The 5,129-nt window shown below is 44.3% G+C and overlaps 1 long non-coding RNA gene across 1 annotated transcript; it reads right to left on the bottom strand.

Moving 5' to 3' along the window:
• Positions 1-1,116: 1,116 nt before the first annotated feature.
• Positions 1,117-4,922, bottom strand: LOC120968026 (uncharacterized). Its single transcript, XR_005761996.3, has 2 exons — positions 4,601-4,922; positions 1,117-1,607 (listed from the first exon to the last, which is right to left on the bottom strand). It is a non-coding gene; the product is annotated as an uncharacterized lncRNA (long non-coding RNA).
• Positions 4,923-5,129: the final 207 nt, after the last annotated feature.

Genomic DNA, 5,129 nt, shown 5'->3' with positions numbered 1-5,129 from the left:
CCTTTCCAAAGCGAGGCATTATAAAAAGGGACATGTTTGTGATGCTGAGAGGCCTAATAAACCCGGACGGAAGGAATATTAGACTTAACCCTATCTAAACTTAGGCGACCAAAGACTACACAGGCACCCCAGACTAGGGTTCCCCCCGCCTTGTCGACGCGACAAGGCATCCAGAGACAAGGGGAACATGCGGCGGTAGAAGCCATATAGAGGACCCTGGTCACACCTTTTTTTCTTTGTGGCGAGGCGTACATGTTCGTATATGTATGGTTGTTGGATGCTGGAGACGATTTATAAACTGCACAAGCTCTCAGTTAATTTCTAGGGTTCGTGTTCTACTCAGGAAGGCGAGACGGCGGCGACTCCTTGAAGATGGAATAAAGGTCTCCCCGCCTAGCCCCCATTTCGGTGACGGGTCTAGCATCGTCGATGGGCGTGTGGAGGTGTGTCTCCGGTGGATCTGTCTTTGGTGGATTTGCTCGGATCTGTTCGTCGTTCGTCTATGTTCCTGTGTCTTCAGGTTGGATCCTTCGATCTACACTCTTCATCGGCGGCAGGTGCTGTACTGGTGCGTTGGTTCTATGGGGCCTTAGCACGACGACTTCCCGACTGTCTACTATAACAAGGTTTGCCCGGCTCCGGCGAGGGAGGGGCGATGACAGCGGCGCGCCTTCGGCTCGCTTCAGTGCTTGTAGTTATCGCTAGGTGGTTTACGGATCTAGATATAATTTTTATTATTTCTAGTGTTCGTTGTACTACCATGATTGAAGATGAATAGATTGGAAGTTTTTCCCGCAATTTTTTTTTGGATCTGTCTAGGTCTCAGTCGACTAAGACTTCACGAAGTCTCAGTCGGCTGACGTCATCACGAGTAGATTAGGCCTGTTTACTAGCTCTTGTACTGCTGGGTTGTATCCGGCTAGGAACTAGGCTTATTTTCGTTTTCCTGTTTGTTTGTTTGCTACTTTGGGATGGCCTCGGTTATGATTTGTTTGTTTTTTGTTCACACATCCGAAAAAAGTTATTGAACAAAAAAGTTGGAGGCCAGGCCCAACCAATAGATACAAAAAATTATGGATGTACATACGAGGAGGGGAGTTGCTGTTCAGAGCTAGCTAAACAGAACCGTGCTGTCCATTGTTCATGGAATTGATCAGAGCCACTTATAGATGTTTTTCAGTACTAAAGTTGACTAGCAGCCTGCAGATGCTCCTCTTCCTAGATTCAACAAGAGTACATAGACATGTTGACACGGCTGGTTAACTTCCCTGCACTAAGTAGCTAGTTAACAAAAGTTCATGTATTAGCTAGTTTAAACTTTAGCATGAGTATGGACACATGGCGACACAGCTAGTTAACATCCCGTGTTACCTAGTTAACCCACTGTTTCAACTAATAAAACTAAAAAGATCATGAATATTTATAGAAAAAGGTTACAAACCATTGTAGCAACTTCAAAGTGAACCCTCTCATGCTTCCGTTTCATGATATCCTTTATCTTCTAACGCCGGATCTCCAAGACACTGCTCTTTGCCTTCTGCATTTCTGTTGTCTGTTTTATTTTCAGGGTCGCTTCCTTTCTCATCCGTGTCAGTGCTCGTGTGCTGCTGTATTTACAAAATGTATCTGTGACATTAGTGTTGTGAACAAGGGGACTAAAAAAACAAAAAAAAAACAAGGCAGAAAAAACTAAGGATATGAACTGGACAAACATTATAGCCACTAGCACAAATCATTAGACAGTATTAGTTCCTTTTATCAAAAACACAAACCTTACTTCAGGCATGTTCTCAACTCTACTTCAGGAATACACAAACTTTACTGATGCTTGTGTTATAAAAACAGGACAACCAGAACAGGTGAAACTTTGATGATTGCTTATGCATCTTCTATTCTGATATGTTATAAGCATGGCCATCTGTAAAACTCTGCAGCTTCCAGCTTGTGTTATACACAAATTTCTAGTATGCATTCAAAGTTGCTGATGAGGACATCAACAAGGTGTTGTGCTTATTCTGGGCGGATGGCTACTCGAGAAAAATGTATGAGTTTTATGGCGATTGTTTGAGTTTTGGCACGACATACAAGACGAACTGTTACAATATGCCATTTGCACCATTTGTTGGCATCACTCAACACGGCCCCCTCTCTCGACGCCGCCCCCTACGACAAAACAAAGGTCCCCAGTTGCGACCAAGTTAGGAGACATGCAGTTGCGTGCCTAGTGTGGGACATGCAACTGGCCCCATCTTCTCTCGAAGACACCCCCTCCGACAAAAAACAAAGGCCCCCCAGTTGCGTCCAAGTTAGAATACATGCAGTTGTGTGCCTATTGTGGGACATGCAACTGGCCCCATCTCTCTCAACGCCGCCCCTTCCGACAAAAACAAAGGTCCCCCAGTTGCGACCAAGTTAGAAGACATGAAATTATGTGCCTAGTGTGGGACATGCAACTGGCCCCCTCCAACAACATAAAGGTCCCCAATTGTGACCAAGTTAGAACCCATGCAGTTGCGTGCCTAGTGTGGGACATGCAACTGGCCCCTCTCCCCGTACAACAAAAACATGAAAGTGGAGTTGCGACCAAGTTATAAGACATGCAATTGCGACCATGCTGGAATTAGAAGACATGCAATTGTGTGCCTAGTGTGGGACATGCAACTGGCCCTCTCTCTCTCTCTCGACGCCGCTCCCTCCGACAAAATAAAGGTCCCAGTTGGGACCAAGTTAGAAGACATGCAGTTGTGTGCCTAGTGTGGGACATGCAACTGGCCCCCTCTTTCTCGACGCCGCCTCCTCCGACAAAACAAAGGTCCTCAGTTGTGACCAAGTTAGAAGACATGTGGTTGCGTGTCCTATTGTGGGACATGCAACTGGCCCCTTTCCCCGTACAAAAAAATGAAAGCCGAGTTGTGACCAAGTTATAAGACATGCAACTGGCACCCCTCTCTCGACGCCCCCCCCTCGACAAAACAAATGTCCCCAGTTGCAACCAAGTTAGAAGACATGCAGTTGCGTGCCTGTTGTGGGACAAGCAATTGGTGCCTCTCCCCGTACAACAAAAATGGAAGCCGAGTTGCAACCAAGTTATAAGATATGCAGTTGCGACCATGCTGGAAGACATGCAATTGCGTGCCTAGTGTGGCGCGTGCAACTGGCCCCCTCTCTCTCGACACCGCCCCCTCCGACAAATCAAATGTCCCCAGTTGCGACCATGTTACAAGAGATGCACTTGCGTGCCTATGTGGGACATGCAACTGCCCCCCTCTCTCTCAACGCTGCCCCCTCCGACAAAAACAGAGCCCCCCCAGTTGCGACCAAGTTAGAAGACATGCAGTTGCGTGCCTGTTCCGGGACATGCAACTGGGCCCATCTCTCTCGACGCCGCCCCCTCCGACAAAAACAAAGGTCCCCTTGCAGCCAAGTTAGAAGATATGCTTTTGCTAGAAGACATGCAGTTGCGTGCCTAAAGTTGAGCATGCAACAAAAACAAACATCCCCACAGTTGTGACCAAGTTAGAAGACAAGTACTCTGAACTTAATCCGAATCAAAAAGATCCCCTCATATGTACTGAATCAGGCACACAAACATTTCAATCAATAAAATAAATTGGACAAAAAATATCCCCTCAGATTATATGCTTCAATCTAGTAATCATTCTTTTATATTCCAGAAAAACAGAGATTTTTGAACATGCTATTGATTAATACAGTTTCAGCCAGAAATATGACAAAAACAAATGAACATGCCCCCTCCTACCTAGTGACATATTCAGTAATAAATCTTTCTCTTATTACAGGGGAAATATTTCAAAAAACATGCTACTCATTAAAAAAGGGTTCCATATGAAAAATCTGGAAAAACAAAATAAAGATACCACACTCTCTAGTGATAGATTCAGTAAATTATCTCTATTGTTTCTAGTAAACTAAAATAGGGTTTCATTAAAATCTAAAAAATAAGACAAAAACAACAGACTAAGCCACTCCATTCAACAAAACAAAAAAAATCAAAACATACTACTGATTTCACAAAAATGCTACTCATTTTGATGGGTTTGGGTTCAGTAATATATATGAGGGGGGTGGGGTTCAGTAATTTCACGAACATGCTACTGATTAATAATAGGGTCCCATAACAAAATCTGAAAAAAAAGATACCCACTCCCCTAATGATAGATTCAGTAAGTATCTCTCTTGATTCCAGTAAAATAAGTAGGGGTTTCATTAAACAATCTAAAAAATAACAAAAACAACAGATTGAGCCACTCTATTCCACAAACAAAAAAGGAATCCTCAGCCATTCTACTGATTTCACAAAAACATGCTACTGATTTCAGGGGGTTTGGGTTTGGGTTCAGTAACAAAAAATGAGGTGGTCTGGGTCAGTAATAATCCTCAACACATACAAAAAAGAGGACACTCAACATATCACTGCTTGAATAAAAAAAGGATCGATTCTATGCTTCAAATCAGGTCTACTGCTCTCGCCCAACAAAAACAAGAAAATGGAACCCAAAACTCCCTCAGATCTACTACTCTCGTCCAACAAATCAAATGGAAAAACAAAGATGGAAGAAAAGAGGGGGGTAGCACTTACTCCATCAGCAGCGCCCCCCATACTCTTGCTGGACGTTGAGCAGCACAGCAATTCCTTCGTTTGCTGCAGAGATCTTCACATTTTTACAGAGGTAAAAGTGATAGAGAGAGAGAAAGGGGGGGGAGCGGGGAATGGATAGAGACGAAATGACTGCAGCTCCCCCCTCCCTGTAACAAATGTCAAAAAGAAGAAACCGCACCGACAAAAAATCAAGATAGAAACAGACAAACAAAAAAGCCCAGCCCACGAAAAAGCAAAACGCTCACCCTCGGCCGCGCTTCGACGTAGAAAAAGGCAAACGGGCCGGTCAGAGCCCACCGCGCCTTAGACAGGCCGAAAAAAGGCAAAAAAACGACCCAGCGCGAATCTACAAGCAACAAACGGATCGGACGGCTCACCAGTCAACTGAGACTTCGCGAAGTCTCAGTTGACTGATTTTTAGCAGCTCCGTTTTTTTAAGTAAAGTCGCTCTTACAATAATTAGGTTGGCAAATACTCTCATGGTCCCACAATATAAGACATTTTTGCA

Source organism: Aegilops tauschii, chromosome 7 (assembly GCF_002575655.3).
Source record: "Aegilops tauschii subsp. strangulata cultivar AL8/78 chromosome 7, Aet v6.0, whole genome shotgun sequence".
Lineage (NCBI taxonomy): Eukaryota > Viridiplantae > Streptophyta > Magnoliopsida > Poales > Poaceae > Aegilops > Aegilops tauschii.
This window is presented reverse-complemented; position numbering and strand designations above follow the sequence as displayed.